At 45.5% G+C, this 26626-nt stretch overlaps 1 protein-coding gene across 1 annotated transcript in view; it reads right to left on the bottom strand.

The window, feature by feature from the left end:
- GRIK4 (glutamate ionotropic receptor kainate type subunit 4) overlaps positions 1 to 26626 on the bottom strand; it is a 304530-nt gene that overhangs the window by 180805 nt on the left and 97099 nt on the right. The gene's annotated exons all lie outside the window — the stretch shown is intronic.

The raw sequence follows: 26626 nt of genomic DNA on the forward strand, positions 1-26626 counted from the left end.
TTTTTACTTTTAATTTTTAATGTTTTGATTTTTATTTATTTGTTTTTATTGAAGTACAGTTGTTTTACAGTGTTGTGTCACCAGAGTTTTAACCACCACCCAGCACTCCACAATCACTCCTACACACAGCTGCCAGAGTGATCCCTTTAAGGTACAAACCCTCGCTTTTAGCTTCCAATCTCCAAATAAATGAATTGCTTGATATGGCAGACAAGAGCTGGCTCTAGCTTTTGAATCTTGTATTCTGCTTCTCTGCTCATCTGTCTCCAGCTTCTAGAAATACTGAACCACCTAGCTCCTATAGTACCATCTAAGGTGCGCGCACACACACACACACACACACACACTGCTGCCGTGTGCCGGATACTTCAGCTCAATCTCCTCCCCCTGCGTCCTCACCTTTGCTCACTCACCACTTCTACTCAGAATGAATCCTCAGCTCAGACCTCCCCTCCTTCCGGAAGCCTCCTCTGAACACGAAGCTTGATCAAGTGTCCCAACTATGTATATTCATAGAATCCCATGCATCTTATACTCTAATAATCGGTTTAGTCTTTAACTTTCACGCTTTCATTTTTTCCGTCCCCAGTGCCTGGCGCCTCACCTGATAACACTTTATCAGCGTTAGAGCCAAATTTGTTTTGGCTTTTGAGGAATTATATGCTGACTTCTATTCTTCCATCAAAATTACTCTTCTGATCCACACATATATGGACAACTAACTTTGACAACAAAGGTGCAGTGAGAAAAATGGGCTTTTCAACAAATGATGCTGCAACAACTAGATATCCATGTGTTTTAAAAAAACTTCAAACCCCGTCTTATGCAATATACAGAATAAACTCTGTCTCACACTATATACAAAAATTAGTGCAAAATGGATCATAGACTTAGAATTATAAAACTTCTAGAAGAAAATCTTTGTGACCTTGAGTTAGAAAAAGATTTCTTAGATGTGATGATACCAGAAGCAACACACATGAAAGTAAAAATTGACAAACTGGACTTCGTCAAAATGTTAAATATCTGCTCTTCAAAGACACTGTTAGTAGAATGAAAAGATAAGCCACAGACTGAGAGAAAATATTACATGCAAAGCATATACCTGAAAAAGACTTGTATCCAGAATATACAAAGAGCTCTCAAGACTCAACAATAAGAAATCAAACAACCCAATTTTTAAAGATGGGCAAAAGATTTGAACAGACACTTCAACAAAGAGGTTATATAGGCAGCAAGTAATCTGTGACACACACTCAACAGCATTAATCATTGGGGAAATACAAAGTAAAACCCTAATGCGATATTGTCAGAAACCCATTAGCATAGCTAACACTTAAAAGCTCAACCACACCAAGTCGGTGAGGAGGAACTGGACCTCTCATATGCTACTGATGGGGCTGTAAATGGGGTCTGACCACTCAGAAAACCATCTGTCAGTTTCTTGAGAAGTTCAACATACATCTACTGTATAATTCAGCCATTCCACTCCCAGGTAGGTATCCAAAAGAAAAGAAAGCATGTGTCTACACAAAAATATGTAGACAAATGTTTATAATTTCTCGATCCAGAGCAGTCAAAGACTGGAAACAACCATCAACAGGTGAATGAATAAACAAACTGTGGTCTCTCCATACAATGAAATACTAGAATGAAAGAAGCCAGACAACAAAGACAACATACTGTATGTTTCCATTTTTATATATTTCTAGAAAATACAAACTAATCTGTAGTGCAGGAAGCAGATCAGTAGTTGCCTGGGGCTGGGGCTGGGGCAGGAAGGAGCAGGCTGAGGAATGAAAACGTGACACTCTTTTTGGGCGATGAAAAAACTCTCTATCTTGGTTGCGGTAATGGTATTTACAGGTGTACGCATGGCAAAACTTATCAAATTTTACACTTGAAAATACGTGCAGTTTATTGTCTATAAGTTATACCTCAGTTTTTTTTAACATCTTTATTGGAGTATAATTGCTTTACAGTGGTGTGTTAGTTTCTGCTTTATAACTAAGTGAATCAGCTATATATATACGTATATCCCTGTATCTCCTCCCTCTTGTGTCTACCTCCCACCCTCCCTAGCCCACCCCTCCAGGTGGTCACAAAGCAGCGAGCTGATCTCCCTGTGCTATGCGGCTGCTTCCCACTAGCTATCTATTTTACGTTTGGTAGTGTATATATGTCCATGTCACTCTCTCACTTCGTCCCAGCTTCCCCTTCCCCCTCCCTGTGTCCTCAAGTCCATTCTCTACGTCTGCGTCTTTATTCCTGTCCTGCCCCTAGGGTCTTCATGACCATTTTTCTTTTTAATTCCATATATATGTGTTAGCATACGGTATTTGTTTTTCTCTTTCTGACTTACTTCACTCTGTATGACAGACTCTAGGTCCATCCACCTCACTACAAACAACTCAATTTTGTTCCTTTTTATGGCTGAGTAATATTCCATTGTATATATGTGCCACACCTTCTTTGTTACCTCAATTTTTAAAACATGCTTTTATGAGAAAAACATTACTATTCCTCTGGCTCCTTACTACTTTCTCCGTCCCCTCTCCCTCCCCTTCAGCAAATGAAGCATCTTAAACTCTGTGGTCTACACCTACTGCCTCCAATTTCTCTGCATCTTCTCTATCCCGAGCCTCCACCACCTCTGGATTCACCCTCAGAAATCACCAAGGCTCTCCTTCCTTGGTTTTCAGAGTTTTGAAGCTCTCTGAAGCATTTGTGACTGGAACCTTCTTCTTGGCGTCATCTTTTGCCATCCGTGATATGACACTATTTTGATTTTCATTCTGCGCACCTTCACCCCAACCCCCTTCCCCAGCTCCCTTCCCTTCTATACAACCCTAGTTGTCTGTGTTCCCCAGATCTCACACTCTGGATTTAGTCTTCAGTTCATTTTCTCTTCATGTGCATTTTCTCCCCTTGAAGAATTGATTCATTCTCAACTATCAGCTTTATGCAGATAACCCCAGAATCTCTGTCTCCAAGCTCGGTTTTTCATCTACACATTAGGCTCCTGTTTCTGGCTGCTAAAGGAAAACATCCCCTTGGAGACCCTTCCAAACTCCATGTCCCAAATGTAACCCTTTATTTTTCATAGAATGGTGGGGGGTCTCTCTGACTTCCCCATTGCAATTAATAGCAGCAGTGTCCCACACATCATCCATGTCAGAGCCGTCTTGCACACCCCCATCCTTCAGCCACTCTACCTGCTCAGTCACTAAGGACCGCTAAGGGATTTGCTTCCCATCCACTGCTTTCTTTCTGTCCCCACTGCCGCCACCCCGCCTCTCTCCTGCAATTCCCCTAACCTGTTACCTGCCTCCAGTCTCTCTTGCACTCATCCAGCTACTCCACACTGCAGATTCACCTGCCTGGCCCCTAACCCCTGCACAATCTGGTCCCCACTTGCCTTTCCAGGCTCACATTCTACTAAATTCTTTGACCACCTAGTTAACACCTAGGCAGTCCTTGCTGTCACTCTGCCCTGAGTCTTTTCTCCGGATGGTCTCTTCTTCCTGGAAAGCTCTTAGCTTTTCTTTATCCACATCTAAATCCTACCTAAATGATGCCCCACTCTGCTGCCCACTCCCACCCTGCCCCTGGCAAGCGCTGGACTGCTCTAGCCCGGCTGGTTTTGCCCTCTTCAAATCCCCCAAAGCGCGTATTATCAGCATCATTCATTAAGCACGTAATCTGTGCTTTGTAACTGATATAAGTAATGCATCCATTCATTCAATCATCCCTTGATTAATTCACCAAACACCTATTAAATGCCTATCTTAAGCAAGGTACTAGGTATATAGAAAAGGATAAGATATGACCATAAACGCAAGTGGCCACAACCCAATATGGTATGTGATTGACAAAATCATACTACACTCCAGCCATAAGTCACTCAGGTGCTCACTGTGCCGGGGACTCACAGACAACTAAGACCAGGTCCTTGACTCTCAAACCTTTGGCCCCTCCTGGGAGTTGGCAGGGGTGCTGGGAGAGACAGACTGTTACTGTATAATGAAGTCAGTGGTTCCATAGAGAGAATCACAGATGTCTAAGGAAGTACAGATAAAGGAAAACCAACCTCTTCCAGGTGATGGAGGGAAGTTTTAGGGAAGGCCTCATACATTTCTCCAACACACACACGGTGAGACCTACTAACTACCAGGCACTGTGCCAGGTTCACAGAAGACGCAACCTTGAAGGAGGCACGTGAGTTTCCCTGGAGAGGCAGGGCAACCAAGTGTGTTCCCGTGTGGGGAGCCCCCAAAGGCATGAGGAAGCCTGGGTTGACTGGTTCAGCTGGCATGAGGGGCTCGAGCCGCTGGCAGGGGAGGCTGGACAGGAGGACAGGAGCCTGAGCATGAAGGACCTTGTGTGTCACGCCAGGGAATTGAGAGAAAACAACAGGAGGATTTTCCGCAGACAATGACGTCATCTTTGCATTTTAGGGTTATTACTCTCACATCAGTAGTAGATATATTGGCGAGAGTTCATGAAATGGGAGCTGGGAAGATCAGTTTGGGGGTGACGTTAGTAGCCCAGGAAAGAGAAATGAGGCAGGTACTGAGGGGCAGGACGATGAGGGTCAAAGACGTGGGGCACATTCAAGCGAGATTCAGGAGGTGGAATCAAGAGGGGCAGCTGGGAGGAGATAAGAAGGGCTCTGGCTTCACTTATCATTTAGATGGTGACATCGCTGACTCAGATGAAGAGTAAGGGGAGAGGAAGGCTGTTCTCTTTTGATTCTGGAGAAGGGTAGGGATGATGAGTTTGGGGTAGTATTCATTAAGTTCGGGGTACGGTGTGGAGCAGCAAAGTTGCTGGCCTGGCTTTCCCGAGAACCGTCCAGGCCGGAGACACAGTCCTGGGAGACCTCGGGGTTAGGGTGGTGATGCCAATTTGGATTCGGCATAAGGTGAAGAGTAAGGAGAGGAGAGGGACAGGGCTAGGGCCAAGGGACTCAACCTCTGAGGAGAGTGTGGAGGAAGAGAAGCTGATGCAAGAGACACAGTCGTCAGAGTGGTCGGGATGGGGGAGGGAAGGAGGATGGACGTCAAGTAGAATAAACACTAAAAATTTTCTATGAGATCTGGCAATCAGGAGGTCACTGGCGATACCAGCAAGAGCTGTTCCCATGGAGAGGTGGGGGCAGTGTTTAGGTGGCCACAGGTGAGAAGTAGCTGAGAAGTGACCGGAGTCAAGCAGCTCGTCTTCAAGAAAGGAGAGCGATCAGGGCAAGAGGTGGAGTGAATCACATTGCCCAAGGAAGGGTCTTTAATTCACATGAGAGGGGCTCAGAAGAAGGAGCTGAAGGGGAGGGAGAAGCTGATGATGTCAAGAAAGGGGCCACTTTCTGAAGCAAGTCCTGCAAAAAGGCTGGTCAACAAAGAGTCTGAGGCACAGGTTACAGGTTCACCTGGCCTGGGGGCGGGGACAGCGGGGAAGGGGGAAGGAGGCGGGGCCGACAGTGCTCACTGTGCCCCTGGTGCCCTCTCCTTTTCTCCCTTTTAACAACAGAACACCCTGGTGTTACCTGGACCCCTGGTAACTACAGATTCATTTCCCAATGTCCTCTGCAGCTGGGGGAGGCCAGAGCTGAATTCCAGCCGTCAGTATGAGTGGACGCAACCGTGGCACATCCAGGCCATCTTGCCCTGGACTCTCCTTCCCTTTCTTGCTGGCTCAAACGGTGACAACAGGAACATGAGGAAACGACATGTTCATGATGGCAATGCTGCTTCTGCCTCTACCACCCCCCGCCAGCCTTGGACTACCACCTGCCTCCGAGACCCTTCCATCTTTGAGCTACTTCATTTTCAGGTCTCCTTGTTATAATAGCTCAGCCTAAATTCTAACTCAGTGCCATCCAATAGAAATATAATGCAAGCCACACATGCAGCTTTAAATTTTCCAGTAACCATGTTGAAAAAGTAAAAAGAAACAGGTGAAATCATGGAATTAATTTTAATAATATATTTCATTTAACCAAAAATTCCAAATATTACTATTTTAAATTCTAATAAATATAAAAATCACTGAGATATTTTGTATTCTTGATTTCATACTAAAACTTCGAAATCCAGGGTGTGTTTTATACTTACAGCACATCTCAATCCAGACTAGCCGCACCGCACGGGCTCCGTGGCCAGCGGCTACCATATTGGACAGCGCAAGTCTACCTAATTCTAATAGATGGAGCTTTAGATAGATTCGGGGGGCGGGGTTGTTGAGAGAGACTGAGCTTGAGCTTCTACTTCCTCTGAAAAGAGGTAAGATAATCACTTTCTGAGCCAGAGTGACACAGAAGGGATGGGTAGTTTCAGGTGAAAGCTTAGCATAGGTGCTCTGAGATGTAAATGTATTTCTGTCTGCGCCCAGTTGAAATGAAGAAAGTCGGTGTGTTTCTGCGAGCGGCCTCGGGGCATGGACAGGAGCAGGGCAGGTAGACATCAGAAGTGTCAAGAGTAGGAGTTATTAGGTGGGTGGGCAGGACGAGGGGACAAAGGAATTGAAGGCTCTTACAGGAGCGTTAGTGGGGTGACGGGCCGTGTTCTTTCCCCTTGATGGGAAAGCCAGTGAAACCCAGAAAAAGGTGTCCAAATGGTTTGGCCCAGAGGGGCTGAGGAACACGTGGGGCACTTGGATTGTGAACATATGGAAAAGCATTGAGAGCAAGACGGTAAGAGCTAGGGGCAGAGGATGCTGTTTTCAGACTGCGGGATTTTGAAATTAAGGTTTTAGAGGCAGAAGAGGACCAAGAGTTGCCACAATCCAGAGTGTGGTTCAGACAGTGACATGGAGAGGGAGAAGGTCACTGGAAGGGAGGACGTTGAGGATCCCCAAGGCAGTGGCACGAGAAGGAAGGATCCACAGGCACTGAAGATGAGCAGGGCGAGAGCCAAGGTAGGATGAGAGGAAGGCTGTGAGACAGGAACCAAAGCCACAGATGAGAAAGGCAGGCACTAGGTGAGCGGAGGCTTGTCCTGGGGGACAATGGTAGCGGGGGAGCAGGTAATCACACCTGCCTCTCTTCTGAGTGAGCAGTTGCCTCTGGAGATGGCTGGAAGGGAAGCACTGCGCCTGACAGGTTTGGGTTCTAGCAAGTGGAGGGGGGCTGTGTGATGGGCTCGACATCTCAGCAGAACTGGGGCTCCGTGTCAAGCTGACACGGATGTGGAGGGAGGTCAGGAGGGGGTGTCCGAGTGGAGGAGGCAGCACAGAGCGGCAAGGGGGAAGCATCCGAGGGATGATGGGCACTGGGGTGTGCACACAGTGGTGCGGAGGGCTGCGTCCTGCTACCGCGCGACTGCTCTCTGGGCTGGGAACCCTGTCTCCGCTTTGCCGGTGTCCTCCATCTCACTCAGCACAGATCCGGTCAAACTCGTTAAAAGACTCGATCCTCATGTGTGTTAGTCGTCACACGTTCCAAACACGATTTGCCTTCCGGTCCATTCCTTAATCCTTCATACTCCCATAGTTAATGAAAGGAGATGACCTCCCGGAAAAAAATGTACGAATAAAGGCCCCTGTAAGGTCTCTGCACACCCCACTGATATTCCCAGTTAACCCCAAGCTCTTCCTTTCTCTCCCTGCATCTTGCCACTTCCCTCTGGGTTGTCTTTGGGGAAGGAGAGTCCCCTTGCGTTCACATGGTCACAGGTCTGCGGCAGTTCCCCTGGCCAGTTCTGGCTGGACCAGTTGCACGACTGTGGCAGGGCAGTGTCCCGCACTGCCACACTCAAGGCTCTCTCTCTGCACACAGCCAGGCGGGGGGACAAAAGAGCGGGCCGGAGTTGCCCGTTCGTCTTCTGTAACAGCTGCTGGTGACAGCTTTCCGGCCAAGTTATGGGATGGAGCGGACTGAAGCCAGAGGGCTGGGGAGCGATGGGGGATGCTGAGAAACTTAGCGGGTCTAGCTTGTACAAGGACGACAGGCAAGGTCTGCTTTTACTCCACAGGAGACTGAGCCCAGGTCAACTTCACAGTGGCGGGGCGGGGGGGATTCAATTTGATGAGCCCTTACTGAACGCCTATCTGACTCCAGGCACTAGTGGGGTAGATGCATTTGAGAACCCAAGACAGAGGCATGAAGCAGCCCTGGCCCCTGTTCTAAAGACTCTGATTAGCTGGGGAGATGGTGATGGGGGCAGGGAAGGGGGGCAGGGAAGGAGAGCAGAGAGCACAAGCGACGTGCTGGGCAGACTCTGAAAGGTGAGCTCAGCTGGGCAGCTGCCAGGTGCCACCCACAGAATCCATGCTCCTCTGTCACCACTGCTCCATGCTGTCTGTGACTCACCTGTCAATTTCCATCACATGATGTCACCATTGTTCCATGCCCCTTCCCTGACTCTAGGGAGGGAGATCTTAAGCCGTAATCCCACTGAGGGGTTCTCATCTCTACATTTTACCCAAAGCTGTGATAAATGAGAGTGGTGCCTACCTGAATCCACAATGCAGAAGCTTGTCACCTCCAATCACAAATGGCAATTACGATGGGAGCTAGAAGTCTGACACATTGGTTGATGCTAATCTCTCTTCCACCCAAGCAAGTGAGAGATAAGGACAGATAAGAACTGCTTTGAGTTCTTTGCAAGAATATGGCTAGAAAAATCTGAAGGGCCATTACTTTGATTGTTTCCACCTTGGAGTTATCTGTCTCTTTTCCCAGGAGATCAAAGCACAAGTAACGGATCTTCTCGTTCACCGTCATCATCCCCCTGGGAAACAGTCAGAACAGGATAGAGAAATTTATCCAGGAGGACCTGGCGTTAGAGCATCTAAGCTAGGGCCCCACATGGGAGAAGTGCTCTGCTTAATACTCATTCACCAATTTATTTGAAAAATATTCAGATAATGTCATCTTCTCTTTTGTGTTGTTTTCCTAAGGTGGAAGGGAGGAGATTCATACCAAGAACATGTGTCAAAATTCTAGGTCACATTGTAATGACTGTTTCTGATTGGGGAGGACAGTCATTGTTCTATGTGCTGGGGAGACAAAGTCCTCATGGAGTCTACATCTAGAATGTAGGTAGGAACTCTGCCTCACTGCCTCTTCAGCCTCCCTGAGGCTGGCACCTCCCTATCACCCTGCCTCCCTCATAATCTGCACATGTCTAAACATCCTTTGTGACACTTCACCAAAACCAACACCTCTTGGGTCTCTCTTCCCTCAAAAACCCATATCATGCACCATATTTCACTTGGAGACTAACTCACTTGTTAGCTGGTATCCATGGGCACCTCAGGGTGTCCCTAGGGAATCATGTGTGCTGGGCTTTGTGGAGGGACAGTGGGGGGTTGGGGTGGTCCCTTCAGGGAAGAACAATGGTCCTGGCCACCTGGAGCCCAGAGGAGCAGCCCAGGATGGGGAGGGGAGCCCTCCAAGGTGAGGGGAATCTGCTCAAGTTCTACACCAGAACCCAGCAGACCACGTCTTGTTTTTCTGGGTAACTTGACACTGACTGGCTGAGTTCCCTAATGAGCTGTTTTGGGCTGAAAGAGATGCTCAGCGGCTGCTGTCAGCATATTTAAAATGCGTAGAAGGACAAAGGAAAAGAAGTAGCACCAACCTGCAAGAGATAAAAAGCAGTCCCATTCTGATGCCATATGCCCCAGAAGCAAAAAGCTAGTAAATTTAATTTAGCGTAGACCAAGCAATTACCCACTTTAAAAATTAAGGACTGAGACCATAAACCCAGTAAACTTCAAATCTTTATAATGAGCAGTTTAATGAGAGAGAAAGGAGAGAAAGCAGGACAAAGGAAGAAGAAAAAGGCAAGAGGAAAGAGGAACGAGAGAAGAAAGAGGAGGAGGGGAAGAAAAGGGGAGGAAAAAGAGACACAGGATTAGCAGGACAGAGCGGGAGACAGTGAAAAACAGGAGGGAGGAGAAACGGAGCATGTGCACGTCCCCAGAGGGATTTCCCGTTCTTGGGGTCTTCTGAGTCTGTTGCTAAAAAGATTTAAAGTCACAACGGTAGGCACAGATGGCGACAAAATCTTACCCTGCGGAATAGAAAATATTCACTCCTGTTTTTTTCTCTCCATCCCCACAACTGCCACCTTAGTTTAGAGCAGGGTTTCTCAACCTCGGCACTACTGACATTTCAGCGTGGCAGTTCTTCGTTAGAGGGGGCTAGCCTGGGCATTGTACAAAGTTTGGCAGCATCCATGGCCTCTACCCACTAAATGCCAGGAGCACCCTCCCCAGTTGTGACAACCCGACATGCCTCCAGATACTGCCAGGTGTCCCGGGGCGGGGGAGAGGAAAACTGCCCCCAGGTGAGAACCACTGGTTTAGACCATCATCATTTCACAAGTCCACTCTGGTCCCTGAGAGCTGTCCCTCCTTTCAGAGTCTTGCTGTTCCGCCAACCCTCTACATAAATCCAGAAGAGATTCCCCCAGGGCCCCACGTTGAGGGGGTCGCTTCACTATTCAGAACCACTTAAGAGTATCCCAGTATCTACTGAATACAAAAATAATACTGGATACTCACTATGTGTCAGGTTTTGTTCTAAGCACTGGAAATAGACTGGTGAACGGGGCCAAGACCCAAACTCGAGGATCTTATGCTCTAGTCGGGGAAGGCAGACAGTGAACATGTTAAGGAAGAAATGTAGGATAATTTCCGATAGCGAGAAGTGCTTTAAAAAAAAAAAATAGGGTCTCAGGAGAGGATGATGGGGGTGGTCAGGGAAGGTGTATCTGCAAAGAGGCATCATCTGAGCCGAGACCGAAATAATGAGGAGGAAGAAGCCATCAGGGAGAGGAAAGAACATTCCAAGTTGAAGGAACAAGAAAGAGCTTGGGGCTTCCCTGGTGGCGCAGTGGTTGAGAGTCCGCCTGCCGATGCAGGGGACACGGGTTCGTGCCCCGGTCCAGGAAGATCCCACATGCAGAGCGGCTGGGCCCGTGAGCCATGGCCGCTGAGCCTGCACGTCCGGAGCCTGCGCTCCGCCACGGGAGAGGCCACAGCAGTGAGAGGCCCGCATACCGCAAAAAAAAAAAAAAAAGAGTTTGGCAGGCATTGGAGTGTAGTGGCTGGAGTGTAGTGAATGCAGGGAAGAAGGAAGGAGGAAGAGGGGGACAGAGGCGTCGTATGCCTCCTGGGTCATGATGAGAAGTTTAATTTTATTCCAGTTGCAATGGGCAGTCACCAGATGGTTGTAAACAGAGCCCAACTCCCTAACCTAACTCTAGGCTTCATAATCTAACCCCTAACCCCCCACCCCCCCAATCTGCTTCTACTCCTGTACAAAGCTGAGCGTGCATCCGTCTCCCGCAAAGGATATTACAACACAGACTGCCTGGTCCCATTCCCAGAGTTTCTGACTCAGTACAGGTCTGGGGAGGTGCCCAAGAATTTTCAGTTCTAACAAATTACCAGGATCTGCTGACACTGCTAATCCAGGGACCACACTTTGAGTAGCATTCTCTGAACAAACTCGACTGCTTCTGGGATGTGCCTTCAACCATGTTATTTTCCTGAGCAGACGACCCACAAGTCTATCCCTCTGCAATTTCTGTGTATCAAAATCTCAGCCATTCTTCAAGGTCTGGTTCAAAGTCTCACACATCCCTTCAGTTATCACCCCAGGCAAATGGACCACTCCCCCTGTCCAATCATCATTCGGACACCATCTGTAAGTGACCTGCAGTACACATATTGGTGTGAGAGCCTCAGTTTCCTTCTAAACCACGACTTCTTCCAGGGCAGCGCCCTCATCTTAATAAATTGGTTTAGAATCCCTCTCTCTTTTCTGTTTTGAATGAGGTGAGCTATAATTAAATCAATTACTTATATAAATCACTAACACTGTGTCTTCTTTTTTACCTCACATTCATTTGGATGGCCATTACCAAAAACAAAAACAAACCCCCCCCCCCCCAAAACAAAAAATAACAGGTGTTAGCAAGGATGCAGAGAAGCTGGAACACTTGTGTACTGCTGGAGGGAATGTAAAATGGTGAAGCTGCCATGGAAAATAGTACGGTGGCTCCTCAAAAAGTTAAAAATAGAGTTACCACACCATACCCAGCAATTCCACGCCTGGGTATATATTCAAGAGAATTGAAAGCAGGGTCTCAAAGAGATATTTGTATACCCACGTTCATAGCAGTGCTATTCACAATAGCTAAAACATGGCAGCAACTCAAGTGTCCATCAACAGATGAATGGATAAACAGAATGTGGTGTAGATATATGGTGGAATATTGGTCAGCCTTAAAAAGGAATGAAATTCTAAGACATGCCACAACATGGATGAACTGTGAGGACATTATGCTAAGTGAAAGAAGCCAGACACAACAAGACAAGTACTATATGATTCCACTTACATGAGGTATCTAGAGTGTCCAAATTCATAAAGACAGAAAGTAGAACGGTGGTCGCCAGAGGCTAGGGGAGGAGGGAAGTGGGGAGTTATTATTTAATGGGTACAGAGTTTCAGTTTTGCAATATGAAAAGAGCTCTGGAGATGGATGGTGGTAATGGTCGCAAAACACTGTGAATGTACTTAATACTGCCAAGCTCTACACTTAAAGATGATTGATATGGTAAATTTCACGTTATGTGTACCTTACCACAATTAAAAAGAATTTTTAATGGAAAAACGGGTCTTCTTTTATAGTTTACAAAGCACTTTCACACATCTTATCTCATTTGCACCTTTTAATAATCTAGAGGATGATAGTAAAATATTAGCATTCCCATTTTACAGATGAGAGTAACAAGTCCAGAAATATCAAGACAACTCAAGGACACGCCGCTGATGCGTTGAGGGGTTAAAACTAAAGAACAGATCCTTTACTACCAATACGCTGTGCAGTATATCCCAGTGCTTTTCCTGGAATGTTCTGTGTAATAAACACATCACTTCTTAGGTGCTAAGTGATGTATGAACACTAGCTGGCGAGTTGGGAGGAAGGAAAGAAGGCAAGGAGGGAGGAAGGGAGAGAAGGAATTATTTCATGTGCGGAAGATGCCTCTCTCATGATTTAGGGAAAGAGGGAAAACCAGTATTTGCTGGATGTTTCTATGTCCCTGGCAGTCTGTATACGTTTTTTCTCTTAACTTTTACACACCACAACCCTATAATGGTGGGTGATAGTTTTATTCTTTTTAAAAATTTTTATTATTATTATTTTAATTTGTAGATGATGATAATGAAAACCAAGTGCTTAAACCACCTGACCATTTTCACCTCTACTTTGAATCCAGGCCTGTGTGACTCTGGGCCCAGGCTCCCACTACTGGGCAACACGGCCACCTCCATGTTCTAGAATGATCTGGTTAACACACATTCCTGTCCTCGATTAGCAGTCAACTGATTATGTACCCAAGTCACTGTCTTCCTCCACCAGCACCCCAACCAGGGCACTTAGAATTCAAAGAGACGCTTTCCTGAAATGTTCTTCCCTCTCGGCAGGCCCTCTGACCAGCCCATTCTGCTTGGGCTCTCAGGGTGAGCAGAGGTCAGGCCTGTGGGAGTTTCTCCTTCACTCTCCTTTCCTCCTGGCTCACACAGGCCTGTGCACCATCTCCTGCAAGACTGGTTGGTCCCTCCTCTTTGTCACAGGGCTCACACCCCCCAGGGTTTTCACAGCGGGCAGGGAAGAATCGTACCCAGGGAAACACTCCTTTGTCCCAGCCCTTCCCCTCCCTCATGAAGGAACACACCACGGGGGCCAGCACTCCCCGCTCCTGGGCCTGATGGACAAGCAACAGAGGTACGTCCCGCCAGGGGCCGGACTGCTGGGCAAGGCTCCCGGGAAGCCCACTCTCTCAACTCACCAAGGCATCTCACACCACCCCTTGCACGCCAGCTCATTCCCCCAGCCCTGCCTCCAAATAGTCTGGTACTTTGGAGCTGCCCGAGCCAAAGGCATCCCCACTTTGCCCTGTTGTAAGAATGTGTGTGGAAGGATCTGAGTCCCCAGTGATTTGAAGCAAGGGCTCATCGACCCCTGCGTGATGGACTTGGTTGCAAATGTGGCTCCAGCCCCTGATTCTCCATCACACCCTGTCATCTAGTAGCTTTCATTCCTCAGCATCCGGAACTGGTTAGCCTGGCACATGTTAACCCGCTCCACGAATCTGATGGTAATGAGCTGGACTTTCACTTTATTTATCATTAGAGCTGGCAGACCCGAAGGGTAAGTTAGTGTTTGAAAAGGCCGCTTTTAAAACTTTATGTCAGGGGACGCATTGCCAAATGTAGCTTAATAACTGCATCATTATATACAGACTCAAGTCTTTATTTAAATTCACGTTCATCTCATCCCTGTCTATAAAACATAGGGACATGTATGGAGTCAGTCTTTAATCTTCAAAATACATTTATCCTTCTTGTTTTTCTCCCCCAGCCAGTCTTCCTGGCGTCTGCAGAAGCTTGCTGGAGGTCTGATCCTGTCTCTCTCAGGCACTTTTCAGCTCCTGTCCATCAAAAGGACATTAATTATTCAGCAAGCCTCTACCACTTGCCCACGGTGCAAGCGGTGGAGATGCAAGATCGACATATTCATGGTCCCTGCCCTCAAGGAGCTTACAGACTTGTATGGAAATGGACGCAAACGATTGCAAGATGAATGGCCGTGAACACTCTGTCCCACTTTGTTTTTGTCCATAGCACTTGTCAACTTCCAACGCTCCACACTTCCTTGCTTATTTGCTGTCCCTTGGTCTCTGCTGCAATGTAAATCTCCGTGGGGCAGGAATTGTGTCTGTTTTGCTTTCTGCTATACTCCAGCCCCAGCACAGCACAGGGAAGGCACTCAAGCAATACTTGCCGAAAGTGGGCTGTATCGGTGCCGTGTAGAGGGGCACGCAGAGTGATTCTGGGGTGCTAGGAGGGACCTCCTTTCTCTGGGGAGTTGCCTAGGAAGATTTCACAAAGGATGGCACATTTAAACTGGGTCGTGAGATACAAATTTGCTTGTTGGAGAAAAATTCCTAGTCCATGGGCACAGAGAAATGAAAACAAATCGTTCCTATAGCTGGGATTTGGGGTCACTGGAGAGAAGGGCAGAAAATGAGACTGGAGGTACTGGTGATGGGGATGGGGTAGACTGTTAAGGGCCTTTTGTAAGCCATTTAGAGAGACGTGAACCTTATATCAAAGGTACTAGTTGAGAAACCTGTAACAGCATCTTTAGAGCTGGAGAGCAGACCCCCCCCCAGGTGAAGTTTCTAGTTCCCTGACGACTCTACCAGCACAGGAGTCTGCTAGGCCTATGTAGTAGTCAGGCCACAGACGGCCCCAATGATCTCTGCATCCTGGTGTTCACACCCATCTTCTAACTCCCTCCCACACTGTACTGGGGTTGATCTGACCGATAAATAGCATACCGCAGAAGTGATGGGATGTCACTTCTGAAACTACCTTCTTAGGTGGGTCTCTCTCTCTCTCTGTGTCTCTCTGTCGGTCTCTCTCTCTCTCTCTCTCACACGCCCTTCCTGCTCTGGGAAAGTGTGCTGCGTTGTGAGCAGCCCTATGGAGAGAATCACATGGCCAGATGCTGAAGCCTCCAGCCAATAGCCGGCAGGGAACCGAGGTCTGCCCAGGTCCACATGAGTGAGCTTACAGATGACTGCAGCCATGGTCAATATCTTGACTGCAGCCTGGTGAGAGACCCTGAGTCAGATCCACCCAGCTAAGCAGCTCCTGGATTCCTGACTCTCAGAAGCCATGTAAGACGATAAACATTGCTTTAAGCCACTGAGTTGGGGGTGATCTGTTATGTAGCGGTAGATCATTAATACAGCCTAATTCCCCTCCAAGAGCATCCAGCAACCTCCCACCTTTGGGACAAGACTGGAGTAGAGATGGAGGCTGTCACTTCTATAAAGAGATTCCTAATGAGGTCAGGCAACGAGGAAGGGGAGCTCCAGCCTCCCAGGAAGTCAGCTTCCTGATGAGCTGGGACAGACATGGGACAGCACTCTCTCCAGCTCTGGGGCTTGCAGCTCCCGCAACCTGGTGCTCTGACCCACATGAGTCCCAAAGATGCAGCAGAGAGGTAAGCATGCAGCCTGTTTCCTGCTTTACTGCTTCCCCAGCCACTTAATTCATGAGCTCAGAGGGTACTGTGGCAGCATCTGCCTAGCAACAACAGAACACACGACACGGGACAGGCGCAGCTCCTGTTGACACAATACTCAGAAGCCAGCCTTTCTCTGTCATGTTTAGTAAGTGTTATTAGCTCTCGTAAGAAGGCCTCAACGTGCAGGTTCACAGTCAAACCAAGGTGCCTTCTCAGGGAAGTCTCCCCGGCCTGACATCACACCACACAGCCTGCCCAGGGGGCCCAAGCGACAGCCTGTGGTGAAAGAAGCTGGGCCTGACGCCAACAACATTATTTAATTAATTATTGGGATAGAACTGACACGCAACACTGTGTAAGTTTAAGGTGTACAAGGTGTTGGTTTCATACATTTACATACTGCGGCGTGATCACCACTGTTGCGTTAGCTAATACCTCGAGCATGTCACGAAATCATTTCTTCTCCGAGGTGGGAAAATTGAGATCTAGTCTCTCGGCAACTTTGAAGTTTATAGGGTATATTGTTGACTACGATCACTATGCTGTGCGTTAGATCCCCAGGCCCCAAGGACAATAATAAAATCATCTCCCAAACACACCAAGAGGGTGTATCGTAGGGCGGGGAGCCCCCCAGTCCTGGGAGTCAAGCATTCCCGAATTCCAATTTCAGCTCTACAATTGATCTTTTGCCCTCCTGCAAGTACTTGATTTGTCTGACCCAAGTGTTCTCATGGGGTCGTCATGGGTTTTAAAAAGCAGCCGCATAGCAAGTGCCCACCGGGAGGGTCTGGAACACAGCAGGTACTTGGTAAAGGTCTTCCTCAGCCCAGGATGATGTGTAAAAACCTCCTACCCCATCCCACTCCAACCAGTACACTGGAACTTCCCTTTTCTGTGCTTCATGCATATATTGAGTGTCCTTAAATAGTATCTGTTGTGGTTGTTATGTCTTCTAATGTTCAAAGCACTTCTGCATTCATGAACTTGTTAGACCCTTAGATAACCTGGTGAGGTCTGCGGGGCAGGTACTGTTAGCCCCAGTTTTTGCCCAAGTCACACAGGTGGTAAAGGGCAGAGCTGGGACCAGAACCCCGGCTCCAATTCCCGTCCTCCTGCCGCCTAACCCCAGCTGCCTCTCTAGGCACTTTTCCCTCCTTCCTCTCATCACGTGATTCTCCCCTTAGGGGCCCTTCTGTATAGCTAGTGTACAGTTTCACACGTGAGACTCCAGATCATTCAGTCGACAGCAGATTCTAGGAAGCTGGGGCCCTGAGCATGATCAGGTGTAGAAGAAAGAGAGGCCCAGGGACGTTCCAAGACATCAGATAAGGAGGGACCATGTGACAAGGTCCTCAGCCAATACCAGTGAAATGAAGTTAGAGGTACTGAAACCATGAACTGCCCCTGGGGTGCTCAGGGCAGAGAAGCGGAAGAGAGGGGAGGGCTGCTGGGTTCCCTCATCCTCCTGTCCCATCCACACACCCACCTGCACCTACTCCCGTGTTTATGTCCTCTCCCAGTTCTGTGACAGAGGTGTCACACATCCTAGCATCAGCTAGTCCCTCTGCTGTCACTGAGATATTCACTCATTCATACATTCATGCGCTCACCAGGCTCAGCGTGCCCCACGTGGCTCAGGAACTCCCTGCCAGGGTCCTACCACTACCTCTCTGCCTCCCACTCCTCAGCCTCCCGGGCAACCTAATCACCTCACTCTCAGCAGATCACCTTGCCACCTTGCCTCCCAGCTCACAGAGAGGACACAGACTCTCAGGTCCCACTGTGTGATGGTCAGTTCTGTGCGTCAGCTTGGTCACGGTGCCCAGATGTTTGGTAGAATTCCAGTCTAGAGGTTGCTATGAAAGTTTTTTTAGGTGTGATTAACATTTAAATCAGTAGACTTTGGGTAAAGCAGATTACTCTCCATAACGTGGGTGCGCCTCATCCAAACACTTGGAGGCGTTAAGAGAGAAAGACTGAGGTCCCCAAAAAGAAGAAATCCTGCCCTCAGACCGGCCTTCAGACTCAAGCTGCAACATCAGGCTTCCCTGGTCACCAGCCTGCTGGTCCGTCCTGCAGCCCCACAATCATGCGAGTCAGTTCCTTAAAAAATTCTGTCTCTATACAAATGCACCTGTACACACACACACACATACACCCTATAGGTTCTGTTTGTCTGAAGAACCCTAATGCCACACCCCAGCAATCCCTTTCGCAAACGCCTACCCATCTATGCTCAAATGTGACCAGGGTGAGGCCTGCCCTGACTCCCCCCGGGCTCTGTATCTTAGACCCTGAGCACCTTGCAGTATGAACATGACTGTCTGGTGCTGGAACTGAGTCCATCTGTGGGTTCTTTAGCACCACTTCCTTTCTCCCCCCAAACATTTTAATTAATTATTTTTTTTTCTGTGTAGGTGCTACTAGGGATTTTTTTTCAGCTTTATTGATATATGATTGAAAAATAAAATTGTGAGATATTTAATATGTACATCATGATTATTTGATGTATTTATTGTGAAAGGATTCCTCCAATCTAGTTAACATATCCACCACCTCATATATAACATATATATATGTATATATAAAATATATCATATAATATGTGATATATAAATATAATATAAATTTATATGTATATACTATATATAATTTTACATACATATAACTGTAACTAGGTAGATAGATAGATAGGTAGATAGATAGTGTGAAAACATTTAAGTTCTACTCTCTTAGAAGATTTTAATTATACAATACAGTGTTAGCTACTATAGTCACTATGTTACACATTAGATCTTCAGATCTTATTCAACTTATAGCTGAAAGTTCTCCCTATTTCTCCCACCTCTGGCTCCTGGTAAACACTTTTATACTCTCTGTTTCTATGAGTTTCACTCTTTTCTTTTTAATTCCACATGTAAGTGTTTGTCTTATGTGCAGTATTTGTCTTTTTCTGACTGGCTTATTTCGCTTAGCATAACGCCCTCAAGGTTCATCCACATCGCTGGAAATGGAAGGATATCCTTTGTTCCGATGGCTGAATAACGTTCCATTGCGTATGTGTGTGTGTGTGTGTGTGTGTGTGTGTATGTGTGTGTGTGTGTGTTTGTATGTTTTTTTTTTTTAACAGCTTGTTTATCCATTCATTCACTGACAAACAGGTTGTTGCCATATTTTGGCTACTGCGAACAATGCTGCAATAAACACAGGAGTGCAGATCTCTCTCTCTTTTTTTTCAACATCTTTATTGGGGTATAATTGCTTTACAATGGTGTGTTAGTTTCTGCTTTATAACAAAGTGCATCAGTTATACATATACATATGTTCCCATATCTCTTCCCTCTTGCATCTCCCTCCCTCCCACCCTCCCTATCCCACCCCTCCAGGCAGTATCTCTTAAAGATCCTGTTTTCACTTCCTTTGAAATGAACTGCTGGATCATATGGTAGTTCTATTTTTAATTTTTTGAGAAAACCTCCATACTGCTTTCCAAAGTGGCTGCACCAATTTCCATTCCCATCAACACTGCATAAGGTTCCCTTTTCTCCACATCCTTACCAACACTTATTATCTCTTGTCTTTTTGATGATAGCCATTCTAACAGGTGGGAGGTGATGTTTTTGGTTTTGATGATGTTGTAGCTTTGATTTGCATTTCCCTGATGATTAGTGATTAGAACCATTTAATGCAGCTGTTGGTCATTTATGTGTCTTCGTTGGAAAGGTATGTAATCAGCTCCTCTGCTTACTTCTTAATCAGGCTGTTCAGGTTATTTTGCTATTGAATTGTGTGAGCTCGATGTATATTTTGGATATTAACCTCTTATCAGATATATGATTTGCAGATTTTTTTCCCACTCCACAGGTTGCCTTTTCATTTTGTTGATGATTTCCTTTGCTGTACAGAAGCTCTTTAGTTTGATGTAGTCCCACTTGTTTATTTTTGCTTTTGTTGCCTTTGTTTTTGGTGGTAAAGCCAAAAATTACTGCCAAGATTCACATCAAGGTGATTACTCCCTATGTTTTCTTCTAGGAGTTTTGTAGTTTCACGTCTTAAATTTAAGTCTTTAATCCATTTTGAGTTGATTTTTGTGGAGGTGTTAAGATAGGAGTCCAGTTTCATTACGTGACATGTGGCTGTAGTTTTCTCAAAACAATTTACTGAAGAAACTGCCTTTTCCCCATCATATATTCTTGGCTCCTTTGTCATAAATTAATTGACCATATAAGTGTGGGATTATTTATGGGCTCTCTGTTATGTTCCATTGATCTATGTGTCTTTTTTTTTTTTTTGCGGTACGTGGGCTTCTCACTGTTGTGGCCTCTCCCGTTTCGGAGCACAGGCTCTGGATGCGCAGGCTCAGCGGCCATGGCTCACAGGCCCAGCCACTCCGCGGCACGTGGGATCTTCCCGGACCGGGGCACGAACCCGTGTCCCCCGCATCGGCCGGTGGACTCTCAACCACTGCGCCACCAGGGAAGCCCAATGTGTCTATTTTTATGCCAGTGTTATACCGTTTTGATTACTATCGCCTTGTAATAGTTGAAATCAGGAACCGTTATACCTCCAGATTTGTTCTTCTTTCTCGAGATTGATTTGGTTATTAGGGGTCTTTCATGGTTTCATATGAATTTTAGGGTTGTTTTTTCTACTTATGTAAAAAAAAAGTCATAAAATTTTGATTATGTTTACACTGAATTTGTAGATTGCTTTGAGTAGTATGGATGTTTTAACAAGATTAATTCTTCTAATCCATGAGCACTGAATATCTTATTTATTTACATTATTCAATTTCTTTCATCAAAGTTTTATAGTTTTCAGTATATAGATCTTTCACCTCCTTTGTTAAATTTATTCCTAAGTATTTTATTCTTTTTGATGCTATTGTAAATGAGATCGTTGTCTTAATTACTTTTCTGGTATCTCATTGTTAACATATAGAAATGCAACAGATTTCTGTATATTAATTTTATATCCTGAAACTTTACTGAATTCATTTATTAGTTCTAATAGTTTTTTGGTGGCATCTTTAGAACTTTCTATATGTAATACCATGTCATTGGCAAACAGTGTCAGTTTTACTTCTTACTTTCCAATTTGGATGCCTTTTTTTTTTTCTTGTCTGATTGCTGTGGCTAGGACTTCCAATATTATATTGAATAAAAGTAGCACGAGTTGGTGTGGACACCTTTGGCTTCAGTTGTTTGGGATTCTCTTTGCTTCCTGGAACTGCATGTCAGCTTTCTTTCCCAGGTTAGGTAAGTTTTCAGCTATTACTTCTTTAGATAAGTTATCTGCCCCTTTCTCTCTCTCTCTTCTCCTTCTTGGACCCCCTATGATGCCAATGTTAGTACACCTGATGTTGTTCTAAGGGTCTCTTAAACTAGCCTCATTTTTAAAAATTCTTTTTTCTTTTTTCTGTTCAGTTTGGCTGATTTCCACTACTCTGTCTTCCAGTTCATTGATCCATTCCTCTGTATCATCTAATCTACTATTGATTCTTCTAGTGTATGTTTTATTTCAGTCATTGTATTCTTCAGCTTGGTTTGGTTCCTTATATTTTCTTACTCTTTGTTAAAATTATCACTGTGTTCATTAATTCTCCCAAGTTCAGTGAGCATCTTTTTAAAAAAATTCTCTGTATTCCCCATGTTGTACAATATATCCTTGAGCCTATCTTACACCCAAAGGTTTACACCTCTCACTCCCTCACCCCTATATTGCCCCTACCCCCACTGGTAACCACTAGTCTGTTCTCTATATCTACGATTCTGCTTCTTTTTTGTTATATTCACTAGTTTGTTGTATTTTTTAGAGTCCACGTACAAGTGGTATCATACAGTATTTGTCTTTCTCTGTCTGACTTATTTCACTTAGCATAATGCCCTCCAAGTCCATCCATCTTGCTGCAAATGGCAAAATTTTGTCTTTTTTATGGCTGAGTAGTATTCCATTGTGTATGTATGTGCTTGTGTGTGTGTGTGTGTATCTTTATCCATTCATCTGTTGATGGACACTTAGGTTGCTTCCATGTCTTGGCAACTGTACATAATGCACTATGAACATTGGGGTGCATGTATCTTTTTGAATTAATGTTTTTGGGTTTTTTTGGATATATACCCAGGAGTGGAATTGCTAGGTCATATGGTAATTCTATTTTTAGTTTTTCATTGAGCATCTTTATTATCATTACCTTGAGCTCTTTTTTAGGTAGATCATTTACGTCCATTTCATTTGGTTCTTTTTCTGAGGTTTTGCCCTATTCCTTTGTTTGCAACATATTACTCTGTCTCCTCATTTTGCCCAATTTTCTCTGTTTATTTCTATGTATTAGGTAGGTTGGTTACATTTCCCAATCTTGGAGAAGTGGCCTTATGTAGGAGACATCCTATGGGGTGCAGTAACACACTACTTTCTTGTCACCAGAGCTATATGCTCTAGGGGGTGCCCCCTTATGTGGGCTGTGTGGGCTCCTCTGTTATGGCAGGGCCAAATACTGTGGGCATGCTGGCAGGTGGGGCTGGCCCCCAGCCTGGTTGGATGCCAGGTCCTACCTTGTGTGGAGGCTGCTGGCCCACTGGTGGGCAGGGTCGGGTTCTGGCATAGCTGGCTGCATGTCCTGAGGGGGCCTGGGGCTGATGCCTGTCCACTGGTGGGAGGGACCAGGTCCCAGGGCAGCTGGCTGCATGGCCCAAGGGGGTCTGGGGCTTATTTTGGCCCACCAATGGGTGGTAAGCCCCCAGCACTAATAGGCTAGAGCGAGGATTCCAAAATGGTGCCTGTCAGCACCAGTGAGGCAGAACAAGTTCCTAAAAATGGCTGCCGCTTGCACCTGTGTCTCCAGGGGGAGTCTCAGTTGCCTCCTGCCTCTCCAGGAGGATTTCCAATATCAGCAAGTGGTTCTGATCCAGGCTCCTTTCAAATTATTGCCTCTGTGATGGTACTTAGAGCATGTGAGATTTTGCACGTATCCTTTAAAAGCAGAGTCTCTTTCCTACAGCCCTTCAGACCTCCCATCACAAGCCCTGCTGGTCTTCAAAGCCAGACATTCTGAGAGCTTGTCTTTCCGATGTAGAACCTCCAGGTTTGGGAGCCTGGTACAAGGCTTTGGCCCCTAGCTCCTTGGGGAGAACCTCTGCAATTGTGATTATCTTTCCATTTGTGGGTAACCTACCCGGTGGTGTGGATCTTGACTATACTGTGTCTCCACCCCACCGCTCAACTCATCTTGTGTGGTTCCTTCTTTATAACTTTATTTGTGGAAAATCTGTTCGGCTAGTCTTCAGGTCATTCTCATAGACAGTTGCTCTGTAAATAGTTGCAATTTTGGTGTGCCCGTGGGAAGAGGTGAGTTTAGGGTCTTCCTACTGCATCATCTTGGCCTCACCTCATTGATCTGTTCGATTGTCTTTTTAGTCTCTATTTCATGTATTTCTGCTCTAATCTTTATTATTTCCTTCCTTTAATGCTGGGTTTAGTTTGTTCTTCTTTCTCCATTTCCATGAGGTGTAAAGTTAGGTGTTTATTCGAGATCTTTCTTTTTTCTCAATGTTTAATACTATAGACTTTCCTCTTAGAACTGCTTTTGCTGCATCCCATAGGTTTTGGTATGTTGTATTTCCATTTTCCTTGGTCTCAAGATATTTTTAATTTCTCTTTTGATTTCTTCTTTGACCCACTGGCTGTTCAGTAGTATGTTGTTTAATCTCCATGTATTTGTGAATTTTCCAGTTGTTTCTTAATAGCTTATTTCTAGTTCATACCATCGTGGTGAAAAAGATGCTTGATATGATTTTAATCTTTTAAAATTTATTGACTTGTTTTGTGTCCTAACACACGATCTACCCTGGAGAATGTTCCAGGTGCATTTGTGAAGACTATGTATTCTGCTGCTGTTAAGTGGAAAGTTCTCTGATGCATCTTTTAAGCCCATCTAGTGTAATGCGTAGTTTAAGTCCAATGTTTCTCAGCTGCACTTCTTGAGGGTCTAATCCTGATGTCAGCTGCATCTGCTTACTCTCATTCATGAGGCTTTATCTATGGGAATCCTTTGCAGCCATGGTTGAGGATTCATCCATTTGAGAGGTTTAATTTTGCTTCTGTCAGAAGTTCCAGGAGCATAACCTGCCTGTAACTACTTTTTATACAGATGCTTCCACTTGGTAATTCTTGGACCAGCATGGAGTATAAACTCAAACCTCAGACCCATTAAGGGTACCCCGTGGTTATAAAGTCTCAGAGAGACTATTTTTTCTTACTTAGAGCCCAAGTTATCACCCTGTGCCTATGAGTGGGCTATTTTATAGGTCCCCATTTCACTGAGGGCATCATCTTTATGTGGGGTTCTCAATTCTAACACTCCACCTTACAGGTCTTGCCTCCTATCTCATCACAGTCAATGAAATCCAAACTCTCTGAATCCCAACACTAGCACTTCTCCACTTCCCCACTCCAGGCTGCCACAGCATCATTTCACATGCTCACCACTTTGGTTTTTAGCTTTCTCTTCATTTTGGGTTCCTGGTTGTTTTCCTTCCTTTCATTCCTGCTCAGCTAGTGTTGGAAAGGTTTGCTATTATAGTTTATCCAGCATTTCTTGGTATTTTCGTGGAGAGGAGTTTTCAATTTATTAGTCAACCATACTGTCAAAAATAGAAACCTGCTGCATTTTGATTGTCTTCACATAAGCATGGGCTTCAGAGCACAGGCTGACTGAGTTCAAAGCTTGTCTCTGCCACTTATCAGCTATGGACCATAGGTTACCTAATCTCTATGTCTCAGTTTACCCATCTAGAAATAATGATAACATTGGCATCGCTGTTATGATGATTAATTGAAATAATACATGCAAAAATCTTCAAACAAAACAAGCACATGATAAACACTCAATACATATTGCTATTTGTGTTAGGAAAGCACACAGCAGATAGGTGCTCAGCAAATATGTATTGAATTCATTATTTTCAACTTTATACCCTCATCACCTTACATAGTAATGCTGGTACATCACAGCACTCAATATATATTTAATGAGTTAATATGACTAAATGAGTGAATGAATGCATCAGTACTTATACCCATTTTCCCTCCTGTCCCAGGGGAAGAGACCCCTCACCTGATCAAGGCCAATCCTTCTAGCAATATTTTAGATCCCACCCTTTCCTGCTCTTCCCATGCCTTCTCTCTACCTTCCCCTCCCTCCTCCCCAGAATATAACATGTTCTCATTTTTCCCATGTAAAGCACTCTCTCTCTCTCTCTCTCTCTCTCTCTCTCTCTCTCACACACACACACACACACACACACACACACACACACACACACACATTCCTTCTTTCACTATATATCTCCTAATTGCATATCCTGGTCTATGGACCAAGTCCAGCATCTGGACCAACTCCTTTCTTGACCTCCTGAGCTTGGGTTGGATGCCCTTTCCCATGAGCCACTGTTTTCTGCCCTAATGTCCATCCTGACCCTTAAGCATTGCATGGTAATTGTCCACTTACTAGAGGATAGGGACTATCGCTCTCCTCTTGGGATCCCCCAGTACTTAGCACAGAGCCTAGCATGTGGCAGATACTCAACAAATGCTGTTAAATGAATGAACAGAAGCCAGTGATAGCACAATATTAACAATATTCATCATCCCTACCCCCAGGAGCTAAAAAAAAGGAAGAAAGAAGCTTCAATCAGCCTTGGCATCGCCAAGGTGAGCCAGTTAGTTGTCAAGGTTCCTAATTAGATTTGTCTTCTTGCTGCCCTGATGAATAGGCCTAGAGAGAAGTGAGGATGGCCAGGGGCTGGTGGGGCAGGGGGGAAGCATAGCTCGATGAAAAGAACATACATTTTGACACAGTCTGAACTTCTAGGTTCAACTCTCTGCCCCACCAATACTAGCTATGGAGTAACTCTGGGTCAGCTAGTCTCTCTGAGCCTCAGTTTCTTTACCTATAAAATGGGCATAATGGTAATGGCACGATCTTTTTTTTTTTCACACACACACACTGTATTTTATTTTTACAAGAGATAAATAAACTGACACCAAGCATTGTAAATGGATGACCACAACAAAAGCAACAATGATTGCAATTACCAAACACGAAACACTCATACCATGTCATAATATTGACATTCAGTCCAGTAAATGGCACGATCTTTGCCTTACTATCTCACAGGGTTTGTGAGAAACAGTGTGTGTGTGTGTGTGTGTATGTGTGTGTGCGCGCGCTCTATGAACGGTAAAGTGAAACCCAAACATTGTTTAATATTGCTGTGATTTCTGCTCTCTTTCACTTCCAGCTCCAAACCAGTCCCCACCACATGCTTGCTTTGGCCTGAAATTACCTGCTCCAGAGACAAACTCTCATTGCATACCAAAATGCATACACAGGATGAGGAAAAAAGCCCTGAAATTCATTATAAAGAAAGTACACCCTGTAAGCCAGTCTCCAGTGGGACTGGCCAAAGGCAGATCCTTGTTAATGATAAAGGATGGAGCAAGGTCAGAGAGGAAACACACCCTGGTACAGTGACAGGACTGGAAAAGAGTTTGCCACTCAAAGAGGGAACACA

This window comes from Neophocaena asiaeorientalis, unplaced genomic scaffold (assembly GCF_003031525.2).
Source record: "Neophocaena asiaeorientalis asiaeorientalis breed wild unplaced genomic scaffold, Neophocaena_asiaeorientalis_V1.1 scaffold737, whole genome shotgun sequence".
Classification (NCBI taxonomy): domain Eukaryota; kingdom Metazoa; phylum Chordata; class Mammalia; order Artiodactyla; family Phocoenidae; genus Neophocaena; species Neophocaena asiaeorientalis.